This window comes from Plectropomus leopardus, chromosome 9 (genome assembly GCF_008729295.1).
Source record: "Plectropomus leopardus isolate mb chromosome 9, YSFRI_Pleo_2.0, whole genome shotgun sequence".
Lineage (NCBI taxonomy): Eukaryota > Metazoa > Chordata > Actinopteri > Perciformes > Serranidae > Plectropomus > Plectropomus leopardus.
This window is the reverse complement of record NC_056471.1, coordinates 8,476,916-8,495,734: the sequence shown is the minus strand read 5'-3', so window position 1 is coordinate 8,495,734 and position 18,819 is coordinate 8,476,916. Positions and strand designations below refer to the sequence as shown.

The 18,819-nt window shown below is 42.3% G+C and overlaps 1 protein-coding gene across 1 annotated transcript in view; it reads left to right on the top strand.

Annotated features, from left to right (window-relative positions):
- gpc3 (glypican 3) overlaps positions 1 to 18,819 on the top strand; it is a 137,327-nt gene that overhangs the window by 97,692 nt on the left and 20,816 nt on the right. The gene's annotated exons all lie outside the window — the stretch shown is intronic.

The following is an 18,819-nucleotide window of genomic DNA, read 5'->3' as shown; positions in this document are numbered from 1 at the left end:
TTTTTTTAAACACAAGAAATACTATTGACTGGAAACTTCTGAATAGATATGTTATTTTGTGTCCCATTTGCACTGCTCAGTTTTTAAAAAATTGGATACAAGTTAACCAAACTGGCAACCAGGCGAGGACACATTTTCTAAAGGTGAAGGGGGTTGTTGTGACGGACAGGAATTATGTCCCCTATCCACAGTTAAGCCCCAGCTGTCATCAAGGCTGAAGCCCCCCTTTTTTCTTCCCTGTCTCTGCCGTTGCCGTGGAAACCACCTTTTGGAGTGAGTGCAGAGATGCTTGCATGTAGGCTCAAAGTCAGCCTCAGTAGGTAGATGTATCAGCCCACAGATCTGTCTGTACTTCCTGGTTCCTGGTGGTTGCACTTGTAGCTGTCAACACTTGGCTGCTGACCACCCCCCTGAACACACACACACACACACACACACACACTCACACACATCATCCTCCAGTTGTAAAGTGTGTTTGCGTGTGTGCGTTTTTTGTCTGCATGTATGTGTTTGAGCTCCTGAGTGCTGCAGGCCTGTCACAGTGGATTACAATCCTTCTCTCCTGTTTAAACAACCTGGGAGATCCAAGGCGCAACATTGGACCTTCCTCCACTCCCCCTCTGACAACCACCGACCCTCAAGAAAAATACAGAGGGCTGTGGTTTAAGACGCTGCAATTTTCTCAATTACTTTTGCTGTATTACCTCATGTGGGCTTTGGCCTGCTGTAAGCGAGAGGAGCGATACTTGCACAGGAGTGTTAGGTGTTTACTTACCCTCTGCCCGCTTCAAAATCCCCTTCATGATTCATCCTTGATTCACTCTCAATGTTTTATGCAGGTTTGAAAGATGTTTCCTTTTTATGTGGGTCTGGCTTTTATAGTTTAGGCCACCTTTTCTACTCTATATGAAAAGAGATCGCAGCAAAATCGCTAAATAAAGTCAGATAGGACAGAATCTGGTTGTAAACAAGCAACTGTTCATCCAAAGTGCTTCATTCAGAAAAAGAAAGTGAGAGTAAAATGTCTAATAATAATCACGTATTGTTCTGGGAACTGCGTGTAAACACAGCTTTGGTGTGTGTATGTCAGGTCAAAGTTGAGCCAGAACACCGATTTTTTACATATCATTTTCTGCTCACCTTTTTTTGCTCTTCCAAATAAATTCAGCTAACCTGGAAGTTTGTTGAAAAATCTGTATGACTGCTTGGCTTTGTGTGTCCCTTTCTAGCTATGTTGCAATATTTCAGCCCTGTCAGTAGGATAAAACGCTAGCATTGTTCTCTCTACAAACCACTGATATGCTATATTTGAACATTTTATGCAGATCACATGTACATGGAGTGAGTTCCTCATCAGGGGGAGGAGGGGATGTTAGATGACACCTAGGGAAGATTGCTGCCAAGCAGCAGACCACTGTTTAAGGCCAACAAACAACAAAAGCAACTATTTTTAACAACACATCGTGGCATTTCCAGATGTGTTTTTGACGACCAAACCAAGTATTTTAAGCTGAAACATGGTGTTTTCTTTATCCTAACCAATTGCTTTTTGTGCCTCAACATAACCACATGTTGCCCACAGCACTGTCACAACATAAAATTTAAAACTGAAAAAATAAACAAACCTAAAGTTTCAACATATCTGCAACTCATAAAGCACAGAAATGTAGCCTATAAAATGTACAAATGTAACATTTTTGTGATTTTCAGAAATATAAAGTGCCAACATTCATTCTGGTGATTGGGTTGAACATTGCCAGATCCCAGCAGTTAGCTTGTCGAGCAACATCTATGCTTTTTCGCATCAAAAAGAATGACTGTGGCCAAAACTACAAAATGAAATCCCAATGTAGCTGTAATAAACTGGAATCATCGTTTAATCTTAAAAACACAGGACATGTACACGTACACACGCTAACGCAATAAGCCTTTCAAAACTTCCTGCTCTGACAAGGACAAACATTTGTACCCATATGATTACAAGCAGAGCTGCTGCAGTGCAGAGTGTTTACCATGTGGATCAGTTTCCTGATGGGCTTTTGATGAGATTCTGCAAGAAAATGCAGTTTGGTGAAATGACTGAGCTCATTGTGTTACAGACATACAGACAATCCCTGAGAAACATGGACACTGTCAAACTCTACCTCCCTCTGTGTGTGTGTGTGTGTGTGTGTGTGTGTGTGTGAGATCAGATGTTCTCAGTAACCTAATACTCATTTCTCATTGGCGGCCATGTTGCACTGTTGACGTGGTATGCATTGTGGACAGTTATGGGGTTTTTGATTCTGTTTACACAAACGCCTGATATTTATGCAGATGGACTGTTCACATGGGAGCTTTTAATCCCATATCTGATGACCATACAGCAGAGTCAAGCACATTTCTGCTTGAACTCCAACTTCCCTTTAGATCTCGACATCAATGGGCTGGATTAACATCTGACAAAAGACCGACTGTGCTTGATTGCATATTTCATGTGCAGTAAAACTGTTCATGACTCAAAGCCATTTCTGCAGAAATCAGATTACACAAATATTTTTACTACAAATCATCACTGTACTGGGGTACACAAAATAACAGGAACGCCCTCACAAAATGATGCAATATAATACAATAGCTCTGCAATAAAAAAAAATACCCTCTGTGAAGTTTACAATACTTATTTTCTCTTCTGCCTAACAGAGCTCACTCAACTTTATGGTCACTTCTGACATTTCAATTTATGATGTTTATATTTAAGTTTTCATTTTATTGTAAGCTTTTATTTTGTCTAATCATTCGTATATCCATTTTTGCAAACATAGCAACAAATGTACTGATCACTGCTAAAGTAAGAACGAGACAGAGAGTCTAAGGTTACGGTAGTAGTTCAGTGAGGTTATGCTTAGCAAGCTAAATGAGCTAAATGATAATATCAGCATGCAAACATGCTCACAGTGACAAATGTTAGCATGCTGATAGCGATTGTAATATTTACCATGTTCACAGTGTTAGTTTAATGTGTTAGCCTGCAAACAGAAAAGCTGTGGCTGACGATCATGAGCTTAAAGATATTGGTAGATGAAAAGTTATTGGATAGCCAAAGTTATTGCAGTTAACTCTGATGGGAATGTGAACGACTGTGCCATATTCCATGGCAATAAATCAAAAAGTTGTTGAGACATTTCACCACAGACAATGCAAAATAATTGCAAAGCCACCAATACGTCACCCATTGGTTTTGTGGATGGCCATTTTGAGAGTTTGACATTTTGGCCTTTCAGTAGCTTTAAGACTTTAAAAAATGTAAACGCCTGAGTTATACTAATATTTACTCCCTCATACAGTTGTCATGAATGTTGTAATAAGCTATAAGACCAAATGCGTTTTTTTTTGTGTGTGCCAGGCTTTACAGCAGAAATAAACATTCTGCTGTAAAGTTGGGAATTTTAACATGGAAGACAAAGGGAATTGACTCGCCTCTGAAACTAGCCTCAAATGGCCATTCAGGAAAATGCAGTTTTTGCAGTTCATGCTGGCTAATTTTTTTCTGCCTGAAGATTGCATTTTACTCAAAACCTCATGATGCCACAAGCTGAAAAGTCAGTCAAAATGAAATATTGGAATCTGCCAACATACTGATTTCTGCTGATATCACAAACCAATATTTTACTTTATTTTATTTTGTTCTATTTTATTTTATTTAATTGCCAAAGTGAACGTGTACAAAACTTCAACCCTAAGTTGAAGTATTTTTTTATTATTTTGCACAATTAATGAATATTACATGCATTGGAAAGCATTGCAATTTATGTCTTAGTCTGCTGGTGGGCCATAAGAGTCTGCAAAATATGTTCATTTCACTGCAGAAGAGACTTGATGAACACTAAAGTTAGGTGGGGAAAAAGTCGTTATATCAGTATCGGTTGTCGGCCAAATGAGTTGTATATTGACATATGCGATATTGGCAAAAAAATTCTATATCATGTGTCCCTACATGAATTTCTTTACTAAATTATGTCAATCCATCCAGAAGATATTCAGATATTTCACTAGATGAGTGAAAACTGGCCTGTTTATGACTAGATAAAAAAAGTCAAGGGATCAGCAAGTCAATAGGATTCATCATCACGGCACCGTGAATCTCAGCACAGAAATTCAGAGCAATCTATTCAGCTTTCCTTGAGGTTGCTGAAGTGGTGGGCCTGACATTGCCATCTGTAGGTTTGTGGTTCTAGTGCGATAAAAACCATATCTGTCAGTAGAGAGAGCTGATGTCAGAGGCAAACCCTTAAACTTGCTTTATAATCCTGCTAAACGTTTATTGACTATACACAGTATTTCATGGTCCTAGCTGCTCTGAGCCGGCATGTTGTAAACAACCTCTGAAGGCGCTGAAGAAAGTGATGTTGTTTAGTTAAAAGCACTTTTACAAGGTCTCCGCCTCCCCGCCAGTTGAAAGACCACCAGCTTTGGATGTTGCAGGGCTAAAAGCAAACGGACTAATTAACCATCTGATATGAGAGAGTAGGCCACAACTCACAGATAATTACTTTCATCTGCCCTGTTTATTTGCAGAGTGGATGAGGACAGGCCAACAATGAGACAATATGTGTAATGTTCCTGGAAGTGGACCAGGAGAGTGCCATGCTGATTAAAACCTGCTCAGTCTCACGATGTCGTCTGTGTGTTTGAGCATCGGGTACAGTACGTTCAAAGCCGCAGACAGAAGAATGTGCACATTATTGTCCTTTAGACGATCTAGCCTCTCATTCAGGACATGGGTCACCCACATACTGGTCTTTACAAGTCCTATAAGACTCTTTATCCTGCACACGTTTTCCATTTGAATGAACATTATTCTCCTTTTGGCTCAACGGTGAGCACAATCAATGGTTCTTCCAGCTTGTTCTGACCCACTTTCTAACCGCGAATCAGCCCCAGCCCACAGTATATGAGACTGTGTCATAAAATATAGGGGCTACTCGCTCCAACAGTAAGGGGAACATGGGACCCCTCCAAAGAATCCACTTCCTTCCAACTTTAATCCCCCTGATGTTTCATTCCTCCACTCCTAAGTGCTCCGTGACGACGGCCCTGTGAAATGCAACTATGCAGCGGAAATGTGTCATTTCTCACGTTGTCAGTGTTGATCAGAGAATCAGCAGATACAGAGACAGTCTGGCAGGGAGACCCTTGCCTTTGTGGCTCTGTGGGGCTAAACTAAACACCAAAAGGAAAAAAAAAAATCTCAGAGCAGGTCGCCACAGTTTATGGAACAACGTTTTCTCACGCCTAAAGCAGCTGATGTCATGACTGAGCTGCGGCCAAGTTTAAAGTGAAGTGTGCACTATAAATGGATGAAGAGAAATGGCTTTCTCCTTAGGTTATTGCCTCTTGACTTGGATTCTTTAAACAGTGCAGGCCTGTGAGGAGACATGGACATTTCTGTGCATGCTTACACTGTGTAACAAATTCCTGTGTGAGGTCCTGTTTGAGTGTTGGGCCCTGTATATGCAGTGTGCTAAAGGGACAGTTCACGCCCAGAATAGAAAAATGCATATTTATATTCCTCTTTCCTGTGGTGTTATTTATCAGTCTAGATTGTTTTGGTTTGAGTTGCAAAATGTTGGAGATTTTGGCCGTAGAATTGTCTTCCTTCTCCTCAATATAATGTAACTAGCTGGCACTCGGCTTGTGGTGCTTAAAGTGCCAAAAATACATTTGAAAAACTCAACAGCAATGTCTCTTTCCAAAAATCATGAACCAGTTACTCAAGATAACCCACAGAGCTTATTGTGAGCAGTTTCATGTAGGGACTATTTTTTTATATACTGAATTACACCTACCAACTGTATCACCTCACTGAAGGACGTGTGCATCTACTCCTGGACGAAAGGTTCATGACAGCATAATGTACATAGGATTAGACATCAGGGAAGACGCAGGGGACATGTCCCTCTCAATATTTAGAGCATGTGCATTTATCCCCCTTTGTAAAAAAAACATGAAAGTAGCAGAGGACTTTTATTTTGACAGAATTAAAGATGTAAACGCCATAAATTGATGCAGAAAAGGCACAAATTGGTGCAATAAAATTCACCAGAATGCAGAAAATCCAGTGCTTAATGCGAAGAATTGTCTAGCGGAGGACAGCTTATACCCTGTTTCGTATGTGTCCTCCCCAATGCTGAAATGAAAGCTACGCCCTTGGGGAGATAGGAACATTGATGGCGTCCTCTTCAGCTGAGCTGTAATGTGAGTAGGCGTACACTTCCCTCTATGCAATAAAACGGTTGGCAGGTGTAAATTGGTAGAAAGGAATTGAAACCGCTCACAACAAAATCTCTGGATTATCTTGAGAAAACGGTTCATGATTTCTTGGAAAGAGACATTGCTGTTGAGTTTTTAAAATATATATTTTTTGGCAATTTGAGCACCAGAAGCCGAGTTCCATCTAGTTCCATTATATTTGAGAGAAAGCAGACACCTCTGCAGCCGATATCTCCAACACTTGGCAACTCACATCAGAACAATCTAGACTGATAAATAGCACAAGTAAGGGGGGGGGACTTTTGATTTTGGGATGAATTGTTCATTTAAAGCTGATAAAAAGTGAACATCGATATGTGTTCCCTCGCTGCAGCGCGATGTTCGTCTGACAATTCTGATCTCTTAATGAGAGCCTCACTATCGCTGTGACGCTGCATCATACTCCCTTATTGTAAAAACTGGCCAAGTGAGTTCCCCTGTGAGGAGACATATGTGGAGGCAACGCTCTTAAATTAGAACATATTATTTTGGTGATGTGTTCTTGTTCTGGGGAGATTTGCTTGAGAGTTTGTTTTTCTGAACATCTGTTTAACTTCCCAGAGTATCGGGTTTCTCCTCTGAACAACTAATCTCACAGGAGATGGTTGAGCTAGTGGCAAAATAGAGCAATTATGTGATTGGTCTTTGATTACAGAGCGTTTCCCACTCATTTGTCAGATGAGTTTGCCATTTGGAGGGTCAGACCTCCTGGGATAATTCTGACAGCCTCTTCTTGGCTATGTGACGCTCTTTGGAGAGATACATTTGGATATGAAAGACATCTTTGTTGGAGATTTTTTTTTTATGAATCCCTTTCGGCGAAACACAATTATTTCATCTTGCGGTGTTCAAATTGCTCTGTCATTTGAAGAATAACAAGCATCCTCACATTGCGTGCCAGTGCTTTTATTTTTGCACCTTATTCACATGTTTTAGCCTTTCCTTCCATCATTCTCCATATCTCCCTGTCCGCTGCCTTTCTTTCCATCTCCCCAGCTGTGCTGAGTTGTGTGTGACAGACTCCAGCTCTGTCGCCCTTCCCTCCTTCAGCCACCCCCCCCCCCTCTCCTAAACCCCCTAGATCCCCCCTCCTCTTCTCCCAGCTTCCCAGTCTAATTGAAGCCAGAACCTGGGAAAATCCTGCAGGTAGGACAGGAATCCAGGGTGGAAAATAAACCAGATCCCGAGCGCCACAAATTCCATCACGCAGTCTCACTTCCTCCGAGCCACCGGAGCCTGGGCAGCGTGTGCTCGACACCTCGTGCATGCATGTACGCTCTTTAATATATAACTTACACACTTGAGCTGGGGCAGTTTTTACTGTGCACACTCGCAGCAGTTAATCACGTAGTTAGAGATATGACTACAGCAGATACATTTCCAGCTCACATTCAGCAGTGACACATACAAGTGGCCATGAGGTAAAGCTCTGAAAACACTTTGAAATGTATGAATAAATAATGTTCTGTGTGCTTTATAATTACAGCAGAGATAAAACTGAAGCCGCCTCATGACAAGGCGAGTGTACGGTGGCCTTTTCCAACAGGGCGTGCTTACTATCAGACTAATAGACACCATGGGTGTCAGACGAGGCCTGCTGTTTTGTAAACTTACACTTGCTAACCTGGCCATTATGCTTGCTCCCGTCTAAGAGTCTGACTTCTGTTTGATGTTATTTACTGAGGGTTTTTGAAGCGTTATTTAATATACCCCCTCAGGGCCTTCGTCCTCTCGCCTTCCTAGTTTTTATATGTGTGAAGTACGGCTGCCCTGGAAGCAGAGGAGGAAGGAAGGCTGTTATGCCGCTATATTTGTGTACAGGAATAAGCCATGAGGGTTCTTTAAATGAAGTGTGACACCTGGTGTAAACCTCTGAGGAGCTGCAGGGCGTTTGTTGTCGGTATCCCTGTTAGAGCGCCACACACGCATGTTATCCTTACGCTTTCCGGAGGCTTCTGACTTCATGGTCAGTTTAGGATTTGAGGAGTTATGAGGAGTTATGGTTCCTTAACTTTAGGAATCCAGCTATCAGATGCCCCCCCACTACCTCCAAACACACTCCCACACACCCCTCTCCCACCCCGGCTTTCTCCCCTGCTGGCTGGGAGGTCAGACAGAGCATGTGAGGGCCCTTTTCCTCCCAATTAGTCTGCCTCCTAATGAGGCCCAACCATCCCTTCAACCACTGCCACCCATTCCTCCTTACCTCCACACCTCCACCTCGCCCTCCCTCCCCGTCCCCTCCTTCCCCTCCGCCCCCCCTCACCATCAGCCCTGAGGCCCAAGCCGGGGTCGCCTTTCTCTACCCACTCCACCCCTCTGCTCCCACACCACTACCACCCCACTGGGTGTAATTATCACGCAGCCGGCTTATAAAAACCCTGCTGCACAAGCCAGGCACCCGGCTCGCCAACCATGATCCACAGCACACACACACACACACACACACACATGCTGAGGTAAAAAGTGTGTGGGCTTCATTTTATTCTCCCAATTAGGCTTGTCAAAAAAACTGATGCTCAGATACACATAGATACTTAAAATTAGTATTGGATTTGATGCTCATTCGCAAAAATACCAACAGTGCCCTCTTCACCTCCTCATCGACACACAGCTCCACACACAGCAGCGCTGCAGACAGACAGGCTCACCGCCCCTCCCCTCACTCGCAGCTCAAAATGTTAGTTGTCGTCCGCAATACCGTCAATTCGACTGTGTTTCCAGCTGACAGCAGGTTGTTTTGAGAAATTTTAGTTAGAAGGCTTTTATTTCAACATCATTGAAGTATTAAACATTTGTCATAAACGTTAACCTGGCCAGCGGCACACATTTATGTTAGCATTAATGTCAACGTTTTACACGCTCATTGTCCACCTGTCTTGCTACTGTTTAGTTAGCGGCTAATAGCTAATAATAAAATGACTTGCTGTTAATGTGTGAGTTACGTAGGCAGCCAACGTTATCAGTCCAGTCGTGAAAAACCTTGAAAAGTCATGGAATTTCACAATTACATTTTCCAGGCCTGGAAAGGGCATGGAAGTAATGAAAATCACTGAAAGTTTTGGAAAAATCATGAAAATGTGTTGTGTGTAATAAATTAAGTACATTAATGCAACATAACGGTGAATTTACATTATGTAACTGACAAGGTGACTTTAGTTGTTTGAACAAGTGGGTCACGAAAAAAAGTTGGGTCCTTGAAAAGTCATGGAAAGGTTTTGAAATTATGTCTATGACTGTGTGGGAACCCTGTTTTATGCCTCTTAATTTTTTGTCAGTTTTTTGCCCCCCGCGTTATCGAAGATGGTATCGAGTATTTTTCTGGATATCAGTAGCAAGTTAGAAATTCTTGTATCAAAACGATCCTACTCTCCATCTTCATTTCTCAGCTGATCCTGAGCTTTTTGTCGAACTGTCAGGGAGCAGAGACATGAACAGCTGAGTCTTCCTGCCGCGGTCTCTGATCTGATCCACACATCCTGGGCTTGTTGTCACTGGGCTAAGTCACGTGTTAGGATCCCCCCCGAAAGAGGTCAGGGGTCACACTTCCTGTTTCCTGTCCCTGCTAGGTCATCAGAGGGTCTCCCTGTGAGGGTCAGAGACCTCCTCTGTTCCTCCTCTGCCTTTTGTTCGGGGCGGCGGTGCTCTGGGGGGGCAGGGGGGCACAGCAGAGTTGAGGCTCCTCTCTGGACCTGTGAAAGTGTTCGCACTCCTAAACTTTATCATTCCCTCACATGCTCCCTGCCTTTTCATCTTGCTTGACATCCATACCTTGTCAGTATGTGGTAGTTCCTCTGACCCCACTTTGCTATTTTCCAGCACTCTCAAGACATTTTCCTTGTTTCTGTTAGCCGCGAGCTAAACTACCCAGCAGCAGAAGAGACAAACCACTGCACCCTTTATTATACACTTCCCCAACCGAGCATATGCAACTCCTGCTAGGTGTGATCATGGGACTCACAGTGACAGTCTGCTGATGTGGAAATGGAGGTTTTCTTAGCAACAGGACTCTGGGAACCACGGCGATAACGTGTAAAGCAGACGAGCAGCGGACAAAAAGAGATTGTCTGAGGGGCGTAATCTGATTTAGCAACCAGCGGCCTGTGCAGGAATGGGACTTTTTAAACTATTAAACCTCATGCAGACAATCAGGCACATTCACAGACATAAGTCAAGATTTTCATTTGGTTAGCCTAAAAAAAAAAAAAAGACTGAACATTGTTGTCATTCCAGATATATTTAATACTAGAGGGACTAAACCCTGCGTATTCAGGCCATGCCTTGATCTGAACTGAGAATAAATAGAAGACACAATGGTTTATTCTTCCAGAAGATGAACTTGCAACAATTTATTTAATCTGCTATCTTAAATATATGGAGAGGGTTTAAGAGTTTTCATTAGCTTTCAAAGATTATCTAGCAGAGGAACAAAGTCCCTGCCAGCGAAGTCTAAACATTCATTCAGGTTTCAATCCAAAGTAGGGAAATCTGGAAATAGCCTTATGGGTTTAGTTAGAAAGGTGGAGTGGACACACGCCCAGTTTAACACTCGACTGGAGAGCTCCTTTTTTCCCTTTTCGTGTTTTCTGTTCCAACTGGAATTAACATCAGGAAATTAATCTTGTCTGCATTAACTGTCTGCTGGGCTCCCGTTGCGTGACATACTCGACCGCGGACAGATGGAGGAAGACAAGACGGGAAGGAAAGACACAGACAGAAGAATGAGAGAGAGCGTACGTCCCCCTCCTCTTTACATTTCAGATTCAATAAAAGTTGAGTAATGAGCGCGGGTGGGACTGCAGGGCAGGCCGTGTCGTCCGAGCCGCTGCTCTGCCTGACAGCATGCTGAGGGAGCTTTCCATGACTCACTCTGTGGAAAGTGTCTCCTGTCATTCCTCTGTCTGTCTGTCTCCCGTGGTGTCTCTCATTCATACCTATTCTCCTGCTTTCCTCCTGGCTGTCTCTCCTCCAAACAGCACGTCTGCAAACTTGATACATGCGTCTCAGTATACATGTGGGGATTAGGTGTAAGGAAATCCCATTTCCGTCATTTATCACGAAAAATAGTCTGCTAAAAAGTGTTTGATTTGTCTAACACATTTACCCAGGCACCGGCTCCTACTCTGATTTAAAAATATACAATCTGCTGAACAGTGTGTGTCTGGTTTTATAAGAGCTCTGAGATAAATGGGAGGCATCTAGAGCCACGGTGTAAAATATAGCAGTTTATTATGTTTTAACCAGAGCTCTAAACGCCTGAAGTATGTGATGAAACAAAAAAAATATTGATTACTTCTTTTGGCCACATATTCTATTGGGGATGATAAAACTGTACTCACCAAGAAAATTATTGAGATTTGGGAACAGCAACATTGCTAAAAGGAAATTTAACAGGAAAAGAAACACAATCAGTCATATGATCAGACAGGTTGTCAAGAAAATCTGGGTTTGGGTCAGCCATACTTATTTGGAATAGCAACGAAGGTGGATGGTTAAGTTATTACCCAAACTGTATGCTATAAATATCCAACAGTTTACAGATTGGCTTCCTGCTGAACCTGTTGTACCTGCTGTAGTTGTACTTGTAGTTTGTTTTGCAGGCCAACATTTCAGGCACTCTCACTTTTGGTTTTATTTCAACATAAGTGGTTGAAATGATTTGGTCAAACTGTTGACACGAGTACAGCCTATCTGACTGAATTTAAACGGTCAGTTTCTTTCTACTAAACTACACCTGCTGACCGTATCACCATGTATCACCAGCTCATGCTCATTACAACATGAGATGTAAACATGAATGGCGTTCTGCATCACTGAGCTCAGTGGTGCTAGATAAGCTAGCAGTAGATGCACGCTTCCTTCTGTGCATTGGTACAGTTAGTGGGTGTAGTTTTGCAGAGAGAAAAAAGTTTCTACATAAAACTGCTCACAACAAAGTATGTGGATATTCTTGAGTAAGTGATTTCTGGCGAGAGACATTGCTGTTGAATTTTTTTGGCCCTTTGAGCACCACAATCCATGTGCCATCTAGTTCCATTATACTGGAGAGAAGGCAGACATCTCTACAGCTGATATCTTCAACACTTGGCAACTCACACTAAAAAAAAAAATAAAAAACTGATAAATAGGACTTACAGATAAGATGAAAATACGTATTTTTAATTTTGGGGTGACCTGTCCGTTAAAAGTCCCAATATTCACTATTCTTTTATGTCTGGTTTGTCTCCACTAACTCTTGAAGGAAATCTGGCTCCTTAACTGCTAAATGTTTCAGAGGAGCCGAGGAGTCTGCAACACAGCTGTCAGTCATATCAATCACTGCTCGTGAACTGTGGTCAAACTGTCAAACCGTACAGCGCTGATCAAATATGTATCAACATTCTGTTACTTCATCGCTTATTTCTGGCTTCAGATGTTTGCAGAAACAGACTTTGGGGTACTAGTTAACTGTACAATGAGAAAAGTTTGTGACCTGACTGCCATGTTGGAAACAGTCAACCTATGCACCAAGCACCTCTGGCTGGATCAACTTTATCTAAACACTAAAATGTGTTTCTGAAAACGTTTGAAGTGATCTTCATTTATATTTGATTAGTGCTGCCTAGTTTGACAGTTTACCCGCAGTTCACAAGCTGATTGATAGCTGTGTTAAGCCTCATTCCCACTGCACAAAAAAAAAAAAAAAGGTTAACACCCACTGTCATGCAGCTTTTTAATGCAGTGGTAAAGTGTACAATCAGCACTCACACTAATGACTGGGCTAAAAATGGGTCAAATGACTCACAACACCCAGGTGAACGTGCAAATTTCAGCTCCTTAACTGGCGAGATGCAATGACGAGCCACCACTAATCGCCATCCATCTTCTCCTAAGCAGCAATAAAACATCCATCCAAATTAGTCTGCACCGAGTTTGACAGAGGGACTAAGAAATAATTTATGCATAAAGAGACATAACCACCGTAAAGTTTTCACAGAGCTCCCACCGTTTACTGTTTACCTGTTCTCTGGTCCACCTGTGACGTCGCACGGATGCACCAAAACAATCCACACACACGCAAAAGGCACAATTGTCTGCCACAGGGCCATGTACACAGCTTTGCTCTACTGGCAAAGTGAAAGCAGTCTACAGCATATTTTTAATGGGTTTACCCATGTTTGAGAAACCTGCTCTCATGCACTAATTTTGGTGGTAAAGGGGTATTAGAGACTTGTTTTTATTGAGGTGCAGTAATGCCATTATAAGCAATAAGAAGAGGTAGAGGAATCTGATATTTTCACAGATTATCTGTCTCGTACTGCTGTCTGGATGTAGTGACAGTGTCAGCAAGTATGACAAGAAGTAATATATCTAAAAGTTCCCACTTACAGCTTTTAGGCGCTACACTGCATGGTTACAAACCCCAAAATCAGATCAGCAGTTTTCATCACTATGTTGTTCTAAAAACAGTATGGGATGATTGTGTGCATTTTAAGCCTTCAGCTCAGAGCAATTACAGAAACCATAAACATTAGACGATAAAACCATCTCTTTTGTTCTGAACCTATGGAAAGCAGCGCTCTGTTTGGGAACCTAAGTTCTGTAGATTAGATTTGTAGACAAGATGTGTTGAGGCATTGACAGAAACATTCAGAGCAGCAGATTCCGACTGGGCCGAGTCATGAACAGCATGTCCAGACACGTCCTGTGCGTGGAGAGGAGGACATAACACAGGGCCTGATCCCAATCACACACTGACAAGGAGACGCGTTTTTCTATACGCTCTCTACCTTCATGACTCATCCTCTCCCGGTTTCACTCTCAACATCACTCATTCACTCCAACAGTTATGACGTTTATACTGAGATATTTGCTTCCTGATCTTCAGATTTTGTCCTTTTAATGCAAGTTATAGTCACATGTGAAGCAGAATTTGACTACCAGCTCATGGAAAAGACCACAGCTGATGATCAGTGAGTGCAGGTTGATTCCTATCAGAGCAGGTCAAGCAGTGGCTGGGCTCAGGGGATCAGTTGCAGCTGTCGTGTTAAACAGTGACCCTGTGTGGAGTTCATGTCATGTGTGGGAGGCAGTGACAGACTTGCGGTTTCTGTGTCTCTGTCTGGGCTGGCCTGCATTGAGCAATCTGCCACATGTTTGGGCTTTGTGTGCAGCTTTTGAGCCCGTGTTTCCTTGGTGTGACTTGCGCTTTTGTGTTAAGGGGAGGTGAACCCTGCGGCCTGCGGGTTGCCTATAGCCGTCCTGATTACATGTTCTGTGCATCCAGCTGCCTGTGCAAACCAGCTCCCAATGCAACTCTCGAAACATAGAGGAGAGAGACGGGAAGAGTGAGAGCGCCAGATTTCCCCTCTTAATGGAAAACATACTGAGCATTTCTCCAAAATAATGTCTCTTTTATTTGTTTCCTCCCTGCTTCCTTTTGGTTTGTTTTTTTTTTTTTTAACTGCAGAAGATTCCAGCCCGGAGCGACTTGAGGTTTCTCCCTCTTGTGGTAAATTTGGAGGCTCTTGGTGGATCACGCTGTGGTTTAGCCATGCCAAAAGCGCAGCGTCACTTTCGACACAAACATACATCCCACCCCTCCCCACCACCGCAGCCGTGGCAAAGGCAATCAGCCAGTGGGCAGAAGCCACAGCGCTCTGCCACAGAGGCTCAGAGAGAGGTACTGCCCTGCCTCCCCCCTGTGGAGAAGGGCACGGCTTGCTGCTATGGCTCATTGAGGCCACGGCTATGATTATGCAGCCAAATTCTTATTTTAATTCCTGAAAACTTTAAAAAAAAAAAACAACTTCATCTGCTGTTCATCTGCTACTATTTATAGCTTGTATGTTCTTGATGCTGTTTCCCTCACATGTGTATCTGAAACTGGACTTTAATTCCAAAACGTAAAGCTCTTAGATGTGTGTTTAGCCATGCTAGCAGCTGTAGGGATGGCAGTGTTGGTCAGTCACCGCATTTTGCTTCAGACTGAAATATCTCATCAAATGTCACATGGATTGCTGTGATATTTGGTACAGATATTCATCCCTCCCCCAAAATGAAAAATGCCTTTTTTTAAAAGTGCCATTATCATGTCAAATTATGAATTTTTGGGTTAGGATCAAATGCTTGCAAAGCAATTGACTTTAATAATAATAATACTAATAATAATAAACAGTGGGGTTAGCTGGGGAAGGCACCTGAAGAGGTGGGTTTTGAGGGCCTTTTTGAATGCTTACATTGTGAGGGCATTTTTGATGTGGTCAGGTAGTGAATTGCCCAGAAAAGAGGCAGCAACTGAAAACACTCTGTCACCGCAGCTTCAGGTCTTGGTCCAGAGGTTTTGACATAGGTTGACATCAGCAGAGTGGAGACTTCAAGAAGAGGAGTGCTGGTGGGGGAGGTCAGAGACGGAGGAGCCAGGTTTACTATCTGACTCAGCCGTACTTTGTATTTAGAAGGCATGTCCGCTTGATACCACTATTTCAGGTCCGATACTGATACTGACATTACATCCTTGAGAATTTGCCAATATTACATTGATACTTTCTTTTTCCCTCCCTTAAGCAACTAAGCTGTCAATGATACTTTAGCATAACATGTTTTTCTCAAATTTCATTTTCTATTCAGTTTAGTTTTAGTTGGTTTCCATTTTACTTGTTTCTGTTTAGTTTTTTTGGATTTAAAATATTTAGTTAGTTTTAGTATTAATTTTATTTAATTTTATAATATGTGGGGTATTTGTAAGGAGCAAATTTTAAGAAGTACAGAATAGATATTTCAATAAAAACAACACTTTAAGGCAGTTGACTCGACCTCCCAGTTTCAATTTAAACCAATGCACCAGTGCCTCCTCATGCTTGGTGTGATGACAAAATTTCACCAAATTGACAACTGACAATTGTGTGTGTGTGTGTGTGTGTGTGTGTGTGTGTGTGTGTGTGTTTGTGTGTGTGTTTTAGTCAGTTATTTTTTTTTTTCAGTCTCATTTTTATTTTTATTTCAGTTAATGATGATGGTTTTTTTTTCATTCCTACTTTTAGTTATTAGTTTTTTAGTCTGATCATGTTGGATTGTACGTTTATTTTTATTTTTTTTAATTTAGATTTTTCATTATCGGACAGATACTGAGCACTGGATAAGCACATTACCTCTAATTATCAAATGTTATCATACTAACATGCAAAACTAAGATAGACATTATCAACACTATTCCCACTAAACATTAGCTTGTTGTTGTCATTGTGAGCTTGTTAGCATGCTGGCATTAGCATTTAGCTCAAAGCACTGCTGTGCCTGTGGACCAGTTACTGTATATAAATGTATTGACATGTGCTCCCACTGTACAAAAATGAAGCCAAAATACCCCGTCTTGGACTGGTGATGTCATTTTGAGTTGTAGTTTGCACAGCAGTGATCTCTGCGTTACTGCATCCAGCCAGCAGGAGGCTATTGCAGTGTTTTGGCTTCTCTTTGGGGACCTGTCACATCATCCATCTATATTAGACAGTCTACGCTGAGGACAGTCTCTCCGAGCAGCTAGCATGGCTGTAGAGTCTTGGTGTTTTTTGCTCTAACATCAGCATACAGTGAATCAGAGGACAGCAGCTCTGTTTATGTGTTGAGGGGAGTTGCTGTGTTTGCTGGCAGGTGGTGAGCTACACATGGCAGTGTTCACACAGACGGAGCTCTAAACAGGGACACGACAGTTGCTGTCAATGTTTTTCCCCTCACTCCTCATACCTTTTTTAGGTTTTGTTCTAAAATACCCTGAACCACATCTTTCTTTCCCTGCTTTACAAGAGTTTGTTTGCTTTTTAATTGGTTTGCGAGGCGTCCCTCCCCTCCTAAAGTCTGACTGAGTTGCCAGGATACAGACCATGAGAAGGAATTTGAGGACCTCAGTAAATCTATGAAGGACTCTGGCTAATGCAGGCAAACATGGTTGTGTCTGTAAGAAAACAGTCCAGTATATCAAACCCCCATTCATCTCGGCGCGTTTGTTTCAGCGACATGTTTCGGTGTGACACCTGGAGAGGACTCTGCTCTGTCAACAGGTGGCGCTTTGCTAGACGGCCTCAAACAGAAGTCAAAATGTTTGTGTGGATCAGCCATCCTGTCTGTGACTGACTGTTTGTCTGTCCCTCGGTCTAAGTGACCAGGCTTTTAGAAATGTTGTGGTCATCGTGCGTGTATGGCCTCAATGTTGAGAAATGAATGGAGGTTTGTTGGGCAGCCATGCAGGGAACAAGGTGATGTGTGTTTCCCTCTCTAAACTTTAGAGTTTATGTCACTTGTAAAACCCAGATTGACTGGTTTGTATATGCAGGCGAAGGGAACAGGATTGTTTATCTTCTGAGTGACGTAATTCTGTGATTAGCTCTGGGTTTTTATACCTCCGCTCTCTGTCTCTCCCTTGCACACAAACACACAGTCTGATCTCAGGGAGACGTCGCAGCTGACTTGAGACAAGGCCCATATGAACTCAATTTTCTCCCACAGCCAGCCAAAACAACCAAAAACAACAACAAAAAATGCATGCTGACGTATGCAGATAGGAAGGAAATCAATAAAAAACAAACAAGCAGGCAGAGCGGTGAGATGAAAAGGAGGCTCGGAGGGCAGGCGGCTGGAATTTAGCACATCTGTTACCTTGGCAGGACTCTCAATCATGTGCGATGTTGTGGAGGCTGAAAGATGGTCAGAGAGCGGCCATGCAGGTTGTCTCCAAGCTGGCTCACGTGCTTTTCTCTCGTGGATGCAGACAGGGGAGAGGTTTTCTCAATTTCTGCTAAAGCTACACAACAAAACTACTGAAAAGGCTGGGCTTTATGTCGACATTTTTACTCAGTTTTAGTAACGGAATTCATATAGTTTGCTACTCCCTCCTTCTTTTACACTCGGTCAAGAGGAATTCACATACAGCTCGTGGACATTCCTTTATTATTTATGAGTTGATTAGTTTACCACAGTTCTCAATAAACACTTCTGGTATGTTTTGCACAAACACATTATGAGCTTCTGTGAATCACATGGGAAAATATCTGAGTTAACCAACAACTTCCTTCACAGCCTAGAGGCCAAACTGGAATAAGATTCTGCTGCAAATATCATATTTCTTTGTTTTAGAGCTTGTGTTGCATGTTTTTTTTTAAATATATGTATATATAATTGTTTTTTAAAGCATTATTTAATCTGCAGCCTGTTTCTTGTTTATTATTATTATTTTCTCTGCAACTTTTTATGCCGCCATCTTGGCCAGATCTCCCTTGAGAAAGAAGTTTCCAGCCTGAACTGGTTCAAAAGTCGGAATATCACAAACATGAACTTTTCCTCATCTTTCATCCTGCTGTCTCATTTTAGATCTGGAGGCCTGGATGTCCACTTGGACAGAGTATGCTATGTGGTGTTTTTGTGTCCCAGTTGCCCTGAGACAACCACTCAAGACGATGATGTTTGCCAGTAACAACACAATCGCACCAGTCTACTTGCCCCACTGTTTCTTTTTGTACCAGTAAATTACATGGAGCGACAGCCACAACCCTTTGA